Here is a 22,916-nt window from a genome sequence, read left to right as displayed (position 1 = left end):
CTCTTGACGCAGATCAGAAAGTGGCCAGCCTCTCAAACGACAATTCAGTCGGAGGTCTTTGTATTTCAAGAAGAACCGTTTGGTAGCTTCTCCTGCGCAGTGTTCGACCACTGGTACACTCTGATCTGTAGCTGTCTGAGGGTTTCCGGTCCGAAGGAACAAACTGTTAAATAAAAACAAAGATAACAACACAGGAGGCTCAGATGCAAAAGTTTACTAGTGTACACCAGGAGGCAAAAAACCATACAAGTACAGAATTTTGTCTGACATGATACAGGAAGTACAGAATATTTTATAGTGTTTACATTCAGGTTTTGCCCACCTTACTGACGTGGTTAGTCACAGGGCATCTACATCACTTTTACTAACAGTATTCTATTCATAAAGATTGCTGATGTTATATTTTTTAAAAAAGCTTTCCCTTGGGAATAATACAGCCTTGCAAAGCGCCTGGTCAGTTATAATGTCTTTCTGTAAATATTACTCCTTCAAGGTTTCAGGCCTGCTCAAATACAATAGTTGGTTCAGTCTTGTAATACACTTCTTTGTTCTTCTTGCAACATTTTCTCAACAGCTGTGTCTTATCTTGGTAACATTTACAAGGCCAATTGTCCCAGAGGAAGGAGAAGAAGATTTTCAATGCTTTATACATTTAATTTCCTGACCCAGCAGATAATCATTAGTGAAAAACATAAGCTTGCTGAGCTGGCTACTGCCAGGGCCAGAGTTCAAATACACTGCAGTTCCAAAGCTTTAAGCAATTACATGTAAAATCATTCTTATTGCCATATTATTAATAGAATAAAATGCATTATATACTATTTGCTTTTTAACTAGCACTTTATATATGTTCAAATTCATATTTTTCTAACATGCTCACATGTCAAAGATACAATGGTGTTTCAGTATGGATCGGACTATGTGCAGAGACATGCATATATATCATTAAATGTGTGCACCATTTGCCAGAAAGTGTGAATTTATGTGAATAACAGATGGATGTGGAAATCTAACATAGACTAAACATGCCGTACTTTACTGTTATTGACTAAATTATCATTACCATAGTGTATATGTGCATGTTACATTGGTAGTCTATGCAGTCAGTAAAGGAGTATCAACATTGCCAACACATGCCGAGCAACATGACATCATGCAGTGAGACAGCTTGACAAATGTCATCCAAAACAAGGACATGTCCAATGTTACACATACATGAATTGAAATGCACAAATATTAACCATACCAGAGTGGTAATGCTAGACTATGATCAACATGTGTTGTCTGTGAGTGTCTCTCTTTAGCACACATGTTTACAGTTTAACTGTTGCAGCAGTAGCTGCCTTTTAATTGCCACAATGCATGGACAGCTGAATGTGGAAGGAAAATGTAATATGCTAATGTGTGTCATGCACTTATTGAAACATAATTAAATGTAACACAAAGATATCTGCATTCTATGCTTGTACTTGTAACACATAAGCATGGCAGGTAAATGGTATGCATGCACAAGAGTGTATATACAGTCCAGTCACTAATATGGCAAACAGTATGGTGGCAGCATTATGCAACTGGAGCACACAGACAATACCTACAGACTTGAGGAACCACACTGATGGGGATGAGCATCATGAATGATCTCTTGGGCTATCTCAATGAATGAGTTCCATATAGCCCCTGCCATATCCTGAAAAAAAAAATTCCCCATCATGTCCTTCATCTGTGTAAGAAACATATCAGTCACCACCTCCTGGAACTACTACCAATAATCATCTCACTGCTGTTCCTGGTGTTATCTCCTTTAGAGTGCAGCAGGGATGATGACACATGCAGATCAAGCTTCTTCAATGTCATCCTTGTCATCGTCATGGTTGTTGTCATGGCAAGACTCTGGCAGTGGCCTGCCAAGTGTTCTTATATGTCTGGTTGGTGATCTTCCACATGTCTCAAGCTCTGCCAAGATGAAACACAACACAAGACACAAACTACATATGCATACCTGATACTACCTGTATGCATAACATACCCACTGTGACACAATGAATAGGCAGAAAACAGTCCTCATGAAAAATTAAAATATGTTATGACCATAGTCCACTGTATCACCATATGCAATGTATGTCAGCAATCAAAACCATGACAATGAAAAACAAATGGCTATCAGACCACAATTTCCTATGAAGATCATAGCTGTCATTAAACTGAAAATGATGTGCACATCTGCAGTAAAAGATATATTAATTGACATACCATCCAAGTGTGAGTTCTGCATATCAGTATATGAGAATGAACATGTACTAGCATACATTGAAGGTCTCATTTAAAACACAATTTAAGATGAAATGGCACAAATATTGCCAAGTAGCACAATTATAATCAACAGAATTGCTACTAGTGGATGGTTCCTCACACACACAACACTTCCCTATGTCACACTATCTTTATTTATGGACATATCCAATAATAGAGTATCTCAGGGACAATGTATGCATCACACAATGTGGGTGGTTTAATCAGGGTTATGCAATGCATGCATAACACAGCTTAACAGTGGAAATCATGACAAGACCTGAACAGCTGTTTATTGGACAGCATTAAGCATGGCAGGCATCTGCAAAGTAAACATATATAATATAGCCTGACATTTGAATGGCAACATATTCTGACACAGCCTTATGCAGCATTCACATATATGTCATTTTTCAAAAGTAAAGTTGGAAAATGACAACATAGCATTAGTATTGGGACCTGCTCTGCAAATAATGATGTCTGCCTCAGCAAACTGTCCAGCTGAGTGTCTGACAGGAAATCACTATTTCCATTATTTTTCCCTTACTTGTGTTCCCTGAGCAGTTATATCTTTGTGTAAATGTAAAATGTATTCCATGTGTCTGTACATGTAATAAGTCATATGAACAACCACCAATTAACATTGTTATAATGAAGACAAAGTGAGATGACAATAACTTGTAAATCCTGTACCATTCGCCATTGCCCGTTTGCTTTTTTAACAGGAAATAGAGGGGTATTACATGGTGAGTCAAGAGATTCTACCAGTACTCCTTCCTTGAGTAATGCTGCTATTATAGGCTTGATTCCTTGCTCTGCATCTTTCCTCAAGGGGTATTGTCTTTTTTGTGGTCTAAATGCTGATTTTGGTGTAATAGTAATTGGTCCTGCTGTTCAAATAAGTCCTACATCTGATTTGCCTGTTGACCAAAGAATCTTTGGTATGTCACATAAGGCTTTTTCTTCTTCTTCTAATAAGAATGCTAATCAGCTGTCTTCACTAGTTTGTAAGTGTACAGCTGGATGTGTCTGTGTTAGCCAATTCAATTTCTGTTTTTGTATTCCCTGCTCTGATAATTCTAAATCAGTTTGTTTTTCCCATCTTGTTACTTTTTCTCCTAAGTCTGCCCATTTCATATTCTTATTTTTCATCAAGCTGACATGTGGTAATCGATTAGATTTGTACAGTGTCATGAATTTCTGAAGTAATGAACAGCTTACCACACTGTTTCCCTCAGTATCCCAATACAAGGTTCGTAATACTAATCTGTTAGCAGGATTTTTGAATAATTCTTGCTCATATTCTTTATCAGGTCCTGGCATGCTACAGTAGTATAGAGTGCAGTATAACAAATGCTGTTGGTCAGTGTCAAGGGAGGGGGCCTTACTGATGGCTACATTCATCAGTTCCTCGGTCACTGTCCCTGGACCAGTCGTAACTAGGTCCTGGCTGTACCAGTAAAAAGTCTCACCCTCCGGTCGCACCACGAAAGTATCCATTTGTCTTTGTGCCTCCATACCCTGCATAGTGGGAACTACCGCTATGCCAAATATCTGCATAAGATCTCTTCCCAGTAAATTTACTGGACATTTTGCAGAAACTACAATTTAACTTTTCTGAGTCATACCTGAAACAGGGTCAGTTATTGCTATATCATGGGAGAGTGGCTCCCTATATAGCTGTCCGTTTGCTGCTTTTACTAATATATAATCAGGTGATTTGGAATATTCTGGTAACTTGGAGGGATGTATCAAAGTTCATGACACTCCTGAGTCACACAGGAATTTTACTTCCCTTCCCTCCACCAGAAGTGTGACTTCTGGTTTTGTGTCTGCCAGATAGAGCTCCAAGCTTAGTAATGCCAAATCTAAAATTTCACTTTCTTCATCCTCTACATCTGCTTGCACTTCCTCTATTCCTTCTACTACATTTACATTTGTCCTTTGTTTGTTAGCCTTTCCTGATGATTTCTGACTTTCATCACTATCATATAGTCAGTCCTCATCACCCTTACTTTCTGTAGTCACCTTTTTATTTAGCCTGCAATCCCTTGCTAAATGTCCTTTCTTTCCGCACTTAAAGCACTCACCTTTCTTTTTCTCTCTTCAAAATCTTCTGACCGTTTGTCAGATTGTCTATTTCCTGGGCATTTTTCTTACCCTTCTTACTGGACTGTACTACAAAAACCTCAGCTCCGTCTTCAGCAGTGAAGACTTGTGTCTTCTTTTTCTTTTTACTATTAAAGTGTTATTCAGCATGTCTAGCATATTCAAGTAAGGCTTGTAGCCTACTTGTTCGAAGATCTATCATATGCTTTGTAATAAAGCTACTGATAGGTGCAATGCAACCTTTCAAAAATGCATTTTTCAGTTGCTGTTCATACGAGGTATCATGTGTCTGATTTTCAGGAATAGCCATGCCACTATGGTTATTGAAACACTCCAATAATCTACCATAATACCCATCTACAGTTTCATTCTCTTGTTGTATGCATTGGTTAATGCAAGCCCAATCTGCTCTAGGTTTCCATTTTTCGGAAATTCGGTCTGTAAGACCTTTCACTCTGTTGTCTAGTTCTGCGTCACTATGTGGGAGTGGTTTAAACTCTGCATTACGAGGAATCCAGGTGCCACAAATCATGTGCCAGTCTGGACCCACAATTTGTCTAACTACCATTTCTACCTCTTCCCCATTCAAGTGGTAACTTAGTCTCATACCTTGTAAATCTTGTAAAAACTTTGTGTAATTAACATTTGGACGGGGGATTCCCTCTGTAGCTTTCCAAATATCTTCCGGTGTCCATGGTCTGTACACTAGAAGAGTTGAGTCCTGCCCTTCCTGTCCTGCCTGAGGATTTGGTACCTCGATTAGTGGACAGATTTCTTCCTCATTCTCCTCTAGTGTGTTTCTCCTATTTGATACAAGTCTGTGTCCCCAAGTGTTTTACGTGTCCGGGACCTAGTTTCAATAGGATCTCTAACAAATGGTTTTAGTGTTCTTGTGACATCAGGATAACATGGAGGTGGACCAGCTTGTCCTCCTGCTTCATATCCTGAAAAAGGCATCAGAGAGGGCGGGGGAGGAGGAGCCATCGCTCTTACCATATTATTATCCTCTTTATCTAAAAATAGCGTCTTAGCATTTTTAGTTTTTTGTTCCCTTCGTTTACTTCCTCAATCCACCTGTGTGCCTGAGGAATGCCTAATCGTTGTTGTTTTTTTGCCTGACCTTCTGCATCAGATTTAAGTTGTTTTAAGAGTTTAACTAATGAAATTTTATCCAATTTACCATCAAATCCGTATTTATTAACCCATTTCGTATAATACCTAACATTATCAGCCCATTGTAATTGCATATATTTGCGTCTTCAGTTAGGGCCAGATCTCGTGATGTTTTAGTGCACTGATTTCCCATACTAAAAGAAAATGTTACGTAACCCTTTTCACCACGTGGTATTTCAGTTCCTTATACAGTTTATCTAGAATGACTGCCTACCTTATTCTGTTTCCCTGATCTCTGACAAAATATACAGTAATTTCCTTTGTCCCTGATCTGTATAACAAATCTTCTGACAATAGTATTTACTGCAACCTAGTCCCTGATCTAAAACAGAAAAAAGGCAAATATCTTCCTACCTGAGCCTCCTGAGTCGACCAGTTCGAGACCGCTCTTCGGCCGCAGATCAGAAAGTGGCCAGCCTCTCAAAACGACAATTCAGTCGGAGGTCTTTTGTATTTCAAGAAGAACCGTTTCGGTAGCTTCTCCTGCGCAGTGTTCGACCACTGGTACACTCTGATCTGTAGCTGTCTGAGGGTTTCCGGTCCGAAGGAACAAACTGTTAAATAAAAACAAAGATAACAACACAGGAGGCTCAGATGCAAAAGTTTACTAGTGTACACCAGGAGGCAAAAAACCATACAAGTACAGAATTTTGTCTGACATGATACAGGAAGTACAGAATATTTTATAGTGTTTACATTCAGGTTTTGCCCACCTTACTGACGTGGTTAGTCACAGGGCATCTACATCACTTTTACTAACAGTATTCTATTCATAAAGATTGCTGATGTTATATTTTTAAAAAGCTTTCCTTGGGAATAATACAGCCTTGCAAAGCCTGGTCAGTTATAATGTCTTTCTGTAAATATTACTCCTTCAAGGTTTCAGGCCTGCTCAAATACAATAGTTGGTTCAGTCTTGTAATACACTTCTTTGTTCTTCTTGCAACATTTTCTCAACAGCTGTGTCTTATCTTGGTAACATTTACAAGGCCAATTGTCCCAGAGGAAGGAGAAGAAGATTTTCAATGCTTTATACATTTAATTTCCTGACCCAGCAGATAATCATTAGTGAAAAACATAAGCTTGCTGAGCTGGCTACTGCCAGGGCCAGAGTTCAAATACACTGCAGTTCCAAAGCTTTAAGCAATTACATGTAAAATCATTCTTATTGCCATATTATTAATAGAATAAAATGCATTATATACTATTTGCTTTTTAACTAGCACTTTATATATGTTCAAATTCATATTTTTCTAACATGCTCACATGTCAAAGATACAATGGTGTTTCAGTATGGATCGGACTATGTGCAGAGACATGCATATATATCATTAAATGTGTGCACCATTTGCCAGAAAGTGTGAATTTATGTGAATAACAGATGGATGTGGAAATCTAACATAGACTAAACATGCCGTACTTTACTGTTATTGACTAAATTATCATTACCATAGTGTATATGTGCATGTTACATTGGTAGTCTATGCAGTCAGTAAAGGAGTATCAACATTGCCAACACATGCCGAGCAACATGACATCATGCAGTGAGACAGCTTGACAAATGTCATCCAAAACAAGGACATGTCCAATGTTACACATACATGAATTGAAATGCACAAATATTAACCATACCAGAGTGGTAATGCTAGACTATGATCAACATGTGTTGTCTGTGAGTGTCTCTCTTTAGCACACATGTTTACAGTTTAACTGTTGCAGCAGTAGCTGCCTTTTAACTGCCACAATGCATGGACAGCTGAATGTGGAAGGAAAATGTAATATGCTAATGTGTGTCATGCACTTATTGAAACATAATTAAATGTAACACAAAGATATCTGCATTCTATGCTTGTACTTGTAACACATAAGCATGGCAGGTAAATGGTATGCATGCACAAGAGTGTATATACAGTCCAGTCACTAATATGGCAAACAGTATGGTGGCAGCATTATGCAACTGGAGCACACAGACAATACCTACAGACTTGAGGAACCACACTGATGGGGATGAGCATCATGAATGATCTCTTGGGCTATCTCAATGAATGAGTTCCATATAGCCCCTGCCATATCCTGAAAAAAAAAATTCCCCATCATGTCCTTCATCTGTGTAAGAAACATATCAGTCACCACCTCCTGGAACTACTACCAATAATCATCTCACTGCTGTTCCTGGTGTTATCTCCTTTAGAGTGCAGCAGGGATGATGACACATGCAGATCAAGCTTCTTCAATGTCATCCTTGTCATCGTCATGGTTGTTGTCATGGCAAGACTCTGGCAGTGGCCTGCCAAGTGTTCTTATATGTCTGGTTGGTGATCTTCCACATGTCTCAAGCTCTGCCAAGATGAAACACAACACAAGACACAAACTACATATGCATACCTGATACTACCTGTATGCATAACATACCCACTGTGACACAATGAATAGGCAGAAAACAGTCCTCATGAAAAATTAAAATATGTTATGACCATAGTCCACTGTATCACCATATGCAATGTATGTCAGCAATTAAAACCATGACAATGAAAAACAAATGGCTATCAGACCACAATTTCCTATGAAGATCATAGCTGACATTAAACTGAAAATGATGTGCACATCTGCAGTAAAAGATATATTAATTGACATACCATCCAAGTGTGAGTTCTGCATATCAGTATATGAGAATGAACATGTACAAGCATACATTGAAGGTCTCATTTAAAACACAATTCAAGATGAAATGGCACAAATATTGCCAAGTAGCACAATTATAATCAACAGAATTGCTACTAGTGGATGGTTCCTCACACACACAACACTTCCCTATGTCACACTATCTTTACTTATGGACATATCCAATAACAGAGTATGTCACGGACAATGTATGCATCACACAATGTGGGTGGTTTAATCAGGGTTATGCAATGCATGTATAACACAGCTTAACAGTGGAAATCATGACAAGACCTGAACAGCTGTTTATTGGACAGCATTAAGCATGGCAGGCATCTGCAAAGTAAGCATATATAATATAGCCTGACATTTGAATGGCAACATATTCTGACACAGCCTCATGCAGCATTCACATATATGTCATTTTTCAAAAGTAAAGTTGGAAAATGACAACATAGCATTAGTATTGGGACCTGCTCTGCAAATAATGATGTCTGCCTCAGCAAAATGTCCAGCTGAGTATCTGACAGGAAATCACTATTTCCATTATTTTTCCCTTACTTGTGTTCCCTGAGCAGTTATATCTTTGTGTAAATGTAAAATGTATTCCATGTGTCTGTACATGTAATAAGTCATATGAACAACCACCAATTAACATTGTTATAATGAAGACAAAGTGAGATGACAATAACTTGGAAAATGAAGGACAAATGACAAATAGCTGAGCCATGCAGCATGGTCATTGGCTGACTCCACATCAATTTAAGGAATAAAACACTACCCAATAGTAATAATATTCAATCCTAAACCCAGTCACAGCCTGTGACACATGCAAATCTAGTGTATGTTATGCAATTATTGTCTGTCTGCAACTGTATGTATGACCTATTTACACTTATTAACAGTCACTACCCTGCAAAATGAAAACATCCTAATGCTGCTTGTCGATTATGAAATGTTGCAAAGAAATGCCTATGTGCTTAGGTATCCCCAAACACAGGATACAGAGTATAAAGGATAAGCCCAGATAAAATCACTTTAGCTAGCAGATCTAGGAGACTCTCTCTCCCTCTCTCTCTCATACCCTCCCTGTGGGAGGAATAAAGACACCTTGTTGAAGTTTCCACTAGTTTATTCAGTTAAGTATGTAGATAGATGGGTGTCCATCTACCTACTTCATTAAATATACTACTGGGTCCATCTACCTGCTTAACTGAATAAACTACTGGAAACTTCAACAAGGTGTCTATTCCTTCCACAGGGAGGGTATCAGAAAGAGAGTCTCTCAGATTTGCTAGCTAAAGTGATTTTATCTGGGCTTATCCTTTATATTATGTTTCTTGTTAGTCCTGTCACCCTCTGGGTCACCTCTGCTTTCCAAACACAGGATGCAAGTATATTTTAACCAAACCATCAAAGATGTTGTAAGCAGATTGGATACCAATGTTGAACTAAAGACATACCACACAGTTTGCCAATGACAGTGTAAACACTGACAAAGCAGACAGCCATTCAGTATGTGAATAGGTAGGCTATGCACAACAACTTACTCACTGCAAACCACATCCATGCATACAAGTACACCCACGCATACATTATAAATATCAAACAAAGCACTCCAGATTTGTATGTGAAAAATTCCTCTCAAAATTTGTGTGAATGTTACACATAGCTGAGTGCCGTTTAGGTTGTGGCCTACATTTCAAAAACTATCTTCAGAAAACATGGCTTGCTGCTGAATGATATTTAAACATATTTGTATTTTAATCAGACTTGTAAACACAGGTACAATGTGAATTTTGCAAGTACCTTACTTATGCATGATGGGTAGTCCTACATTAGAAGCCATATACATTGTAATTCCAAAAATATAGGCTTGAAACAGGGATCAGATACATTTTATTTAATAAAAAAGGCAAAGTAAACAACATATCTTTCACCCTCTGCTTCGCTCAATGCACACGGCACTGTTACGGGTCCTGTCCTCATCAACCGTAAAAATAAATAAATAAATAAAATATGAATGATGTAGTCCTCAAACAACAGTGATATATATTGCTCAGATCAAGTTCTAAAAATGTTTCTGTTGAATAACATCACAGAATCACCATACACATTTTGCAATGTTACACACACGCATTGCTTTACATCTTAGATCAGAATTGAACACAGAGTGGGGGACTTGCTTTTCAAACTTGCAACTCTAAGCTACATCTGCTTTCTAACCCTTACCCCCACCTACCTATCTAATTCATTTTGTCTGAGAGGGTATGGCACAAACACTGTGAAAGACTTGAGGTCATGAATGTGTAGGGATGGGTTACTAGTATGGATAACAGCTTAAGATTTACAAGAAGGACAAAGCGCTGGATATTTAGGTAAATAAGTTGCAAGATAAATTAATATCAGCAAATAGTTCACAACCAATAATAGCAAAGGAAGACCTTCATCCCTCAGGGAGTGGGACAGTGTCATGTACTACATAGGTGTTGTACATCAGAGAAACAGTTATGTATGTGGGAGGACTACATGTAAAGATTTTGATTGGCAGAGCACATATCAAAATCAAATGCATACATCATTGTATCCCTTGTTCTGCATTTCAGCTGTATGTCTGACCATCTGACTCCCTCAAAAGGTAACAATGAGAAGGTTGTTGAATTGAATTTAATAATGAAGGAAAATGTTACACTTGAAAGCAATTTTGCAAATGATAGCATATTCCACAAAGCTTTTTTGCAGAAATGTAACAGTCTGTTTCAAGTTTTACATACATAACACTGTATTTAAAGAGGTGCCGTTGACAGAACATTACAGATTATGGAGATATTCATAGAAATTTTATGAAGAATCGCGTTATCTGAAGCAGGCACAAAATAACCATTAATATCAATAGCAGGTATGTAGAGAAGAATTTTCAACATTGTATGAAAGAAACAGCAATAAGAATATAATGACATGTTTCCCCTGTGTGGAGATGAACCCACAACACGCCAAAATATATGCATGTTGGTCTGTTTTGTTACAGGCTGAGATAACAGCCAGCACACGTTTCCACTGAACAAACAGTTACTGCATATGTGTATCTGTATTCCTGTGGAAAATGGAGGAATACGTTAACAACAGATACATAACCACTATAGGCCATCATGATGTGCACAAATAACAGCTATCAACATAAGCTAAAAATGAAAAGATATGTATAGGCAGTCAGATAGCCATTCCTGTTGGGGTTAAACAAATAAGTCTGTATTAGGAATGTTCACTTTATTAAGAAGAATGGAGTAAAGAAGTTATTCATGAGTTAGTATTCAAACATAGACAGGTAAACCAGGTGATACTGTCTTAGTGTTATGGATAACTACAAAATGTGTAATCATCAGCAACCTAAGTGCTGTAGGCATCAGTAGTATATGAATATAGCGGATTTGTGAAGTGATGTTATATGTTGGAAAACAGATGTACATCAATAATGTTCAATATTATTGGCATTATTAACATTAGTGTATCAATAAACTGCATGGCAAAAGAACCCATACTTACATGGAGAACAGCCACCATGTCATCTTAATTATCCAGATGAGCTTGTTGTCAGAACATCTACTTTTTTGGTTTTAAAAGGCATGTATCTGATACATATGGGCCACAGCTATATCTCTAAATTCCATTGGAATGCTCAAGTATACTTAGTGTTATGACACTTATTGTAGGTATCCATTGGCTGTTGATGCACATCGGCATCCCTCCAACAAAGCCCCTCTCCATCCCTCCAATGCAGATCATCAAAGCCATGGTGAACCTGCATTCCAGTCCAATAGATCTCTGTATGTCATCAATGCTACCTTGCAATCCATTTTTAAATGTGGATCATCGCAAAGTTCCATGGTCTGGCTGTCATGTAGTTCTCCACTCCAGCAAAGACGGCCAACATTTGGCTGGTCTTTTTCTTGGTCCAGTTGAGTACCCGGACATGACAATGCCTCCTGGAAGTAGCCATCTTGATAATTTTGATAGTCTATTGTAGTAAAACAGATCTGAAAATTGCTCACTGAGATCCCATTCAGTTCACAGGAAGCAATGGTCTGATCTGTAAATGTATCAAAATCAAATATTTAAAAGTGGTGCTTATATCATGTTACCAAATCACTGGAAGATAATGGGCACATGCTACACGTGGCTCATTTTAACAATACCTATTGTGTACATGTGCAGAGCCACTTCACCTTATGCTAAGCTGTTAGTTAATGCCACACATTTTGAGAACTTAATACAGATGTGCACAAATGGAATTCCAAAACCTTCAATTTTAATGAGCCTCATTAATTAGAGAGTGCCACTCGCTATATTTTTATCTGTGCCTGCATAACTGTCTCATGAGGTTTCTTCTAACAGATGTTTTTCCATTTGGCTCAGTATCTGCATATACTAGTAGTTACAGTAGCTATTTGCTCAGTTTGTTTTTTGTAATCTTTATTATATCTTTACCATCTCAAAAGTGCTTACTTCTCTCTGTACTCTTCTTTTCTAGACCTAACACCACTCTTAAGTATTCAACTGCGCTACCACCTTTATCATTCTTATAAGAAAAGCGCAGTCTGGGTCTGAACTGTCTGCAAACAGCTAAAGTTAACTTTGAGTATGTGTTTACCTGTTTGAGCCAATATTAATTTTCCCCTGGAGAGCACTGTGCTTTGGTTTGTAAGCAGCACCCCCCGCACACACACACACACACACACACACACACACACACACACACACACACACACACACACACACACACACACACACACACACACACACACACACACACACACACACACACACACACACACTCATCTTCCACTTTCTCTCTTATTCCCTTCTGTTAGCAAACAGTATCCATAACTGATCAATACTGTGTGTTTGTTAATTTAAACTGAGACCACAGTAGCCTACTGATACAAGGTTATCCTGTTTTTCCACCTGAGAAATGGTTAAGAAATGACTTACATTTTCAGAGCAGTCCTTGGTCAGTTCTGATTGTTTCTTAAACACAAACTTGTCTTTGCTTTGGCTCATTAGCAGCAGTACAAAAGAACTGCCTGCTCACACCATTGTTCTCCCCCTCCCCCTTCCCTGTTTATTACCTTAAGCCAATCCCAAACTTAATAAATATTACCTGTGGCAGGCACCATTTCTAAAACTACAACCATCATTTGCCACTATCATATGTTCATTTATCAGTTTACTCTGTTACCTGATTGTTCCAGCCCCCTCATAAGAGCAACTAACAGGGTCTCCACCTGCTTCGCTCCCCACCCTGCCCCCTATTCCTTCCTGCCCCCAGTGGTTCTACCTTTATTACACTCAGAAACCCCTCCCATCTTTCCAATAGCCAACCACAGCGCTAACCCAACACTACTTCCTCCATTTTCCCACTACTATCACACTTCCTCAACTAACATGTACAAGCATACCTTACCTATGCTCACTGCATACACTCTCCTTGCATATCTTACATCCTACCAAAGCTCCATCATTCCCCCACTCAACCACTACCACTGTACTACTACTCACACCACCACTCATGTCTCACCCTCACTCAGCTCCCCTCCCACCAACTCAAGAACTATCCCTATGCAACCCCCGCATATTCTACCAACTATATTACTCAAACATAAAGCATTCCTGCAACTTAACATAGTAACCCTCCCACTATACCTATTACCCACAGAGCACAATCATAACGTTTCCCTAATAAACAAACATATTCAAAAACTGAGAAAACTAATAACCTCATGCATATCAAAACTAACCCTAAGTGGAGACATCCACCCCAACCCTGGCCCTACCATCTCCAACCCCAATCCTCATAATCAGACTAGAAACCACAACTTCTCCCATATCACAGCAAATAGAAAGCTAATTGACTTCCTTCTACTAAGCCTAAATATTAGAAGTATATCCAACAAAGTCCATGAACTCCATGCCACCATAGACTTGTACTCCCCAGATATAGTCATCCTGACAGAAACCTGGCTAAAACCTCACATTACAAGTGAGCAAATACTCCCTACCGGTTATGGCATACTAAGAGTAGACCGGCTAAACAAGAAAGGAGGCGGTGTAGCTATAATATTTAAACAGCATCTAAACATCCAGATCTTAAAATCATCAGCTCCACAAATAGGCAATGAAGAAATAATATATACCAACCTCAAAATAAACCAAAACAAAACCATCAACATAATTAGATACTACTTCCCACCTGGCCAAAACATCCCTCCACTAGAAAACCTCCTCAGCTGGTCTACCCACCATCTCCCCCAAGAAACTGTCATTTTAGGTGATTTCAATATTGACTGGCAATCCTGTTCTGGCAACAATCCAACCCATCATATAAACCTTCATGGCTTCACCCAACTAGTCCAGTCGCCAACCAGGATAAATAAAAACTCCAGCAAGCACACTACCCTGGATTGGATACTAGTCAGTAAGAGCCCCCAGCCATATATAACAGGCTGCTTATCAGATAGCCTCAGTGATCAGTCCCCAACATTCCTACTCAAAACATACCTATACCAAGCTAAACCTGTCATCTACCGTCAAATACGTAAAAAACTAAACTTTAGCCCATTTACATTCATCTCATCCCTCAAATAATATAACTGGCATCCCCTAAAGTACTTCAGTCTTGATGACGCAGTTGAATTTTTTAATACTACCTTCCTGAGCATCCGAAATTACCATGCCTCCATAAGACTTTCCAGAACGAAAGCACAACCCTCCCCATGGCTACAGAAAACCACTAAGTCAGAAATGAAAAGCAGGGATAAAGCCTGGGAGCACTGGCACAAAACCAAACCCCCCTCACCTAGACAGAAATTCCTAGAACTATGCAATAGAGTTAAAAAGCTAATAAAACAGGACAAATTCCAATACTACCAGTCTGCCCTAGACTCCTCCCAACACAGCCCCAAACAATTCTGGTCCTCCATAAACTCCATCCTCCACCCAGGTAGTCAGTACCCCTCCACCTTACATCCCTCACTCCTCCAAAAATATTGCTACCTCATTCAACACACACTTCACACAAACCATACTATCACTAGCTAAACAACGCAACCCCCCCTCCCCTCCAACCACACCTTCAATTAGTAATCTCCCCACAGCCTTCTCTTTTTCTCCTGTACCTGCCTCCAGCATAAAAAAAACTCTTAACTAAACTTAAGCCACCAAATTAGCAGCAGACGACCTCCCAAGTGAATACCTACAAATCGCAGCTGATGCTTTGACCTACCCAGTATCCATCTTGATTAACCGATCTCTGTCAGAAAGTTCTCACACTATGGAAAGTATCACATATAATTCCCCTCCACAAAGGTGGCCCCTCCACAGAACTAACCAGTTACCGCCCCATAGCTATTCTCTCTCCACTCTCCAAAATACTAGAGAGATGCATACATTCTCAGGTCTCAGACTACCTCCTTACTAACAACCTCCTTTCCAATACTCATCATGGTTTCTGACCAAATCATAGCACCACCACTGCCTTACTCTCCTTTACTAACACTATCCTTCAGCATAAAAACAATGGCTATCTCTCCTCTGCTACTTTCCTAGACCTATCTAAAGCATTTGACATGGTCCCACACAAGCAACTCATCTCTGTCCTCAATAATCTATCCTTCTTGCAATCAGTCACCAACTGGTTTCAGAGTTACCTGTCTGACCGCCAACAATCTGTTGTATGGTAGAATGACATATCTCCCCAACTACCTGTCTCCATAGGGGTTCCCCAAGGATCCATCCTTGGACCCCCTACTCTTCTTCGTTTTCACCAATAATTTAGCCTCTGCCAGCAAACATGGCACACTCATACAATACGCAGATGACTCAACCATCATCTGCTCAGCCCAGTCCCTACCCAAACTGCAAAAAGTCACACAGGCAGCCTTTTCTTCTGTTGAAACTTGGTTATCCGATGCCCAATTAATACTCAACCCAAACAAAACTAAACTACTCATCTTCCAACCCACCAAGCATACTCAAAACAACTCTCACTTTAAAGACAACACCACTATATACCCAACTGAACACACCAAATTGCTAGTAGTGGAAATAGACAATAAACTAAAATATGACATTCACATATCCATGACCATAAAAAAGTCCACAAAAAACTAGGAGCATTATACAGACATAAGCAACTTCTCACTAAAGCAGCAAATTCCCACCTTATCTCCACCCTACTTTATGCCTCTCCAATATATACCAAACTAAGACAATGCGATCTAAACAAGCTAGAGACCTGCTACAACAAAATCGCCAAATTTGCCAAATTCGCCACAGGGGCAATCTACCGTAGTCACCACTGTCTCTCACTTGCTAAACTGGGCTGGCTTGAACTCCCTCACCTCCTTCAATGGTATCAACTATCACTCGCCCACAAACTAGTAAACCATCCACTAAATGTCCCATCCCTCCAGAATCTACTCCAACCCTATCGCACCACCAGACCACTATGATCCAGCAACAAAATCACTTGCAGATCACTAAAGCCAGTAACTCTGCTGGTAAAGCACAATTCTCTTGTGCCATAGCCAAAATATGGAACTCCCTCCAATCCACAATTACCTCCGTACCATCATGCATCCACTTCAAAACTTTACTAAAAGCGCACCTAAAAACATGGTGGCTATGCCCTTGCAACTCCCACTCTAATATCACCCACCCCATCCAACCACTACCTTTCTTTCCACCCCACTAACTACCTTGATTATAGCAAGCTCAGATGCTCATAAGCCTAGTACTTATTATACAGCAGGAACTTCTTATTGTAACATTTGTTAATGTCTGTTATGTACTTCGCAGATAAAGATTCTAGTTGTCTACTGATGTACTATATTCTTCACCTGTAAATATGTTTGTAATTAATTGCTATGCTAAATTGTTAATCGCTATGTAATCCAATGTAACTACTGTCTGTTGATTTTAACCGTGGAGCCTTTCTCTCCGGGCCTCCACTGAAAATGGACCTACGTCCAGTCGGACACTTCCGGTCAACAAATGTAAATAAAAAAATAAATAAATAAATAAATTATGTATAACACAAATGGTTCTTAAAAATATATGTACATAGCTAGTCCTACTTTCAGTTGTATCTGAGTCTTAGGTAGCTACAAAGGTAATTTGCCAGCCTTTAGCATAGCTTTTTTGGGGAATAGTAGATCATTATAGACCTATGTTAACATTACTCATTATACAATGATGCCCCCATTAATATTCAAAAATGGGCACGCTGATTGGTCAGCATGCACATTGTAAATCAGTTATAGTAATGGAAAAAGGTCTGGTCGCCCGGACTTTTTCCATCACTATAACTCTTTTTTTAGACTCCTTGAATGCAAGATCTCTATTGCTTCATACTGTCTCACTATGTTAAACCCATTTAACATAGCAAAACAGTTTGTAAAAAGCAACGGAGATCTTGCTTTCTCCATTGCTTTTGCCCACAGAGCTGATGTACTGCGTAGGCATGCACATGTGTAGTACATCAGAACTGCCGCAGAATACCAGACAGCTGTGGAAGGGCAGCAAGGAGGCATTATACAATGCAATTATTTAAGAAAAGTAATTATCTTTTTTCTTAAATAATGTCATTGTATAATAGCAATAACCCACTTCTGGGTGTGGGTAATGCTGGATTTACCCACAGCTGGCTTTGTTTGGCCACTCGGGCTTTGGCCTCATGACCAAACCACACCAACTGTGGGTAAATCCAGCATTACCCACACCCAGGCGTGGGTTATTGCTATATTATCAAATTAATCTCTTTAGATTGATGCATTTATGGAAAATGTGTGCATTATGAAAAATATTTCTAACTTAATGGAGTGGTGTGTAATTTGCCTGTATGCATACAGGTGTTGACATCTGCATTAAGGGCATGAAGTATTTTCTGCAATGTAGTTGTACAGACAGACATAAATAACAAAACTAAACTGTACATAAAGACGGATTTAAGAATTTTCCATATATCTTGTAGGTGACTTTATACACTCTGTGGTGTATCTACAGAACTATGGAGTCCGAAGTTATCTGTATGTTGCTCTGTTGTATGTATTCCTTTTGCTGTTATGGATATTTGCTCAGTGATGATTCTTAAAAGAAGTATTAGAACTACTGGGTCAATACAAAAAGATCCATTCTGTCTGTGGCCTGTTTATGGATCCTGAGATTTTTCAATGCTTTCTATAATTTGTTCAACTGATAGTTTACAGATACCCTCTGCAGATATGATGCATTCACTGCTCAGTAATGATTGTGTTAATATAAGGTCATCATGTATAAAATTCCATATGACATTATTTTACATTAGTCTGTTTAGACTGCAGTTGCATTACAGCTACAGTCATCACACATTTCTGTTGTACACATATGTTTGTGTAGTATGCTAATGTGAAATGAATGCAGCCTGTAGCTCCTGTGACACAATGCTGTTATGTTTGGACTTTCATTCCATGAATATTCCCTGGATATATTCTGTAAGGGATCCAAATTCCACAGACAGCCTCTACAGATATCACAGGTTGTGTTGCTTTTCCAAGTGTTATGTATGCAGACATTGCTGTATGGTTTTATGTCATATTACTATATGCCACAGTGAGTATTTCATAGAATTTTTCATTTCACCAGTTAGACATTGCCCATTCAATTCTCAGCTAGAGCGTCTTCTGTGTTGTGACATGCGTGAATGGGCGTTCCTTCATTGAAGGTTGTGCATTAGGCCCGGCAAGCCAGCACGTAAAAATCTACTGCCGATAATTAGCAAACCAGAGTTCCGCTATGGCGACCCCTAACCGGGAAAAGCGGAAAGACACAAGACTGGAATGTGCAGTGTTTACAGTGGCATAAGCTGTCCACATAATCATCTCCATAAGTGGGCCCCCACAAGAATCTAAACACGTACATAATCAATGTCTTTCAGATGGCAAACTGACCTACATGTGGCATTTTCTCCCCACAGGAGGACAAGATTATAATAGATGCTCTGTAACAGCATGGACATAGACTCCTTGGATGGGCAGGGAATACAGTATGGAGAAATGAAGTCTTGGACAACCTCATCAACATGATTAATGTGATGGGAGGTCAAACTAGATCCCATGAGGCCTGCTGCTGATGCTGCTCTGACATGATCCTCCATGCAGCCAACAGCATATCAAAGGATGCAACAGGTGGTGGCCCACCACTGACTCTCCGCTGTTGAGATCATAATATTTCTTGCATCCCTGCATACAGTAAGTGGGGAGTGCTGCATACCCAGGTATGGGAGAGAAGCAGGTGTTCTAGGTCACACATGTATTTTTACTTTGCATAACATTGATGTTAATAGAGTAAATCATCACATATTGCTGTTGCATGCATATTCATGTATTGTCATTTTTTATTTTCCCGCAGCAGCATTGCATTGTGCACATGGATCCACACAGGGTGATGACAATCAAGTAAGTGTAACAACATGGTGCCATACAAGTGCAGTACAGAACAGTGCAATGACATGTGTAATGTTGTCTCCCTTACTGTTCTCAGGTTCATCTCCTTCTGCACAAGAACAGGAAATGTCAGGTGAGTGTCTCCATACAATGTTATTGTGCCCAGTACCTGTTATTGCCTCAGCCTTATGTCATGTCACTACTGTTTACTGTCATATTGATACATACTCTGGGGGTATAAGTCATGCAGGTGCAAGTACAGACAGACCAGGTATGTTACCACAACATGTTCAAAGGCTGCAGGAATGTGTAGCAAACTTGTGTTGCATGGCATTAGTGTTGCTGTTTTTCCACACAGGGACACCCGGCTAACAGGTGCACCATACTTCATGTGAGTATCAGCAGTCACTGTTACTGTGTCATATATGTCATTGTGTCACTATTTCATTGTCTGCATATATGACTGTGTTGTATTTTTTTTACTTTACCACTGCAGGATATGCACTACAACACATGGACTCACAACATCTGGATGCTGTCAGTGGTATGTTATTACATATCTTTCATACATATCATTGCTATTATTCCTGTTGTTGTCCACCTTTAATACTGTGTTCTTCTACCCATTTATAGGACATCCTACATCAGCATCTCATCCACAAACAACTGATATGTGCATGTATTACCTACTGTATGTTTTAATGCTATTGGAATGGTCCATGCTAGCAATGATGTGATTAAGAATGCTATGTTTATGACTTTGTTTACCTAAACCAGTTGCAGTTCATCCCTCTCCCGTAGCACCATTTTTTCACAAAGACTTGTCGGGTGTGGGTTATGGTTGTATTCCTCACATATGTCAGGTATGTTGGATGTGTGACATAATTGTCAACTCCCTGTTAAATACATTCTGTGACCCACACAGACAAGACATAATGATGTCAGTATTATCTGTAACATTACAGTGAGATATATGTGTCATATGTCTTTAATGATATATAGCATGTGATGTAAGCACGTTGTCCTGATCTGTGTCATCTGTTTCCTCTTTTAGCATATCAACTGCCTTTATTCTCCATTAGCCCATCCACTGATCCAGATGTGCAGAGAATGAAAGTATGTTATCGGTGGCACAGCCTGTAGAACCCTGCCCATGACAGTACTACATCAGGGCCATCGTAGAAGCAAGATTCTGCATTCCATGACTGTGCTTAGCCAATTGCCACAAAACAAACCTTCAACATTGGGTATCAGTGTCTATGCTCCAATGTGCACACACTTCTGCTGCTGGCCCACCTGATGTGGGCCCGACAGCCATGACCAGGCAATCAAGTCACACTCATGCTCCTTCCCAAAGTGTATCTCCACATGCTGGAGTCACCCTATCAGTCTCCTCTGTGGAGTAACCTGTGCCAAGTGTTTCCATATGTGGTAGGGGCAGACCGAATCATGGTGTAATCTATCAGTATGGGAACCTCAGACTGCATTAGAGTAACACAGGCAGTTAATCCACTCTGTCTGGTAGTGTCAGTCTCACCCTGTGGCAATGATGATAGCTGTACATAACACTGACAATGTCATGTTTGTTTTCGTTTCTAAGTCTGATGCTATAGGACTCTGACAGTTTTTCTAACAATAGGTGATTACATTTATTACTTTAGTTTTCCAAACTTTACATTGATGTATCTTGCTTGTGATATTGACAACAGTTCTGCATTATGTCCTTAGTTGTTTTACTGTTTGTATCTTTTTATAGTGGATAGATAAGAATGTGTGTCACAGACGTCTGTTCCGTATTGTCTACCTTACACAGACGCACCACTATGAGTCTGTTTGAATACCTGCATCATTTGTGCCCTGAGGTGATAATCCCTGTTGTGATAGATTTGTATATGTTCATACTGTTATATGTTATGATTATATTGTTATGTCTGACTGTCAGTGCATACATCTACTAGGTAATGGCTATTAGATGCAATCTGTGCTGCTGTGGTGGGGCAACACCTGAACATCAGTGTTTAATGTGTGCACTTCTGTACATGTGGCTTGTCATAACTCAAAGTTGTGTGTCAGATGCTGCCAGGGCCTGAGCTTGTGGCTACCACTCTGTCACCCTCACCTGTGTCTTCTGTGCCCTGTATCCTCCTGTTCCTCCTCTGATATTATTTTCAGACATCAGGGGTTCCTAGAGCAGTTTACCCACACCTGCAGCTGGAAGACTGCCATGTGCTATTGTTAACATGTTGTGAAGGAAGGCACACATAGTTATCATCTGTGCTGCCTTCTCAGATGTGTAGAGCAGTACATCCCCAGATGTGTTCAGCCATGTAAACCTAGTTTTCAGTACACCGGACACACAATGGCATTTCATGTTGTTACATGTGGTCTATTTTAGGCTTCCTCTGCAGGCTTGAATGGCTCACTGTACCGAGTCATTAGCCATGGCTCAAGTGTATAACCACAGTTACCTGTTGTGGGGAGTAAACAGATATGTTGTCAGGATGGATGTAGTTGGGAGGACTGTCCTTAGCTTACATCCTAGTGGTGTTCCTCCACTTACCCAGGAATAGTCCCTCAGGTATTTCACCTTCTTGGAATGCAGCCCTCAGACCACTTTCTCTCCATAAGGCAGCATCATGTACACTATAAGGGTATGTTGCCATGATGTTTGTTATGCTGCCATTTGCTGCACACACACAAACTGGTAGTTCAGGGACAGCCAGCCCTTTCTGTTAATGTATCTGTCTGCTTCTGGATGAACTGTCATCTTGATAGGGATGTGGGTGCAGTCTATTGAACCAAGAACATATGGGAAGTTTGCAAGGCTATAGAGCTGATGCATAACAGTTCTCCACTTCATAGGGGTAAATGAATAGTGTATGTAGTCATCCACCTTGTTGCACATTGCTGCTCGGGTATTTGACAAAATATGACTAGTAGCTGCCTGTGACATTCCTAGAGCATCCCTCGTGTGTCTTTGGAATATCCCAGATGCCAATACACCTAGGCTCAGACACACTTTTGTTTCATGAGGGATGGGGTTCCCCCACAATGTCCACACAGAAATGTGTGGGACACACATGTTGCACACACCCTGCACCAGCTGTCTGTCTAGACGGCATAAATTATTTGTTGATCTGACAGTTGGCTTAGTTGCAGCCTTGCTCTCACTCTGGTTGGCAGCCTTCTATGGCAGAAAGATGCATC

Source organism: Protopterus annectens, chromosome 7.part0 (genome assembly GCF_019279795.1).
Source record: "Protopterus annectens isolate FY-2018-M chromosome 7.part0, PAN1.0, whole genome shotgun sequence".
NCBI lineage: Eukaryota > Metazoa > Chordata > Ceratodontiformes > Protopteridae > Protopterus > Protopterus annectens.
The sequence above is the reverse complement of the archived record's forward strand: the minus strand, read 5'-3'. Positions refer to the sequence as shown.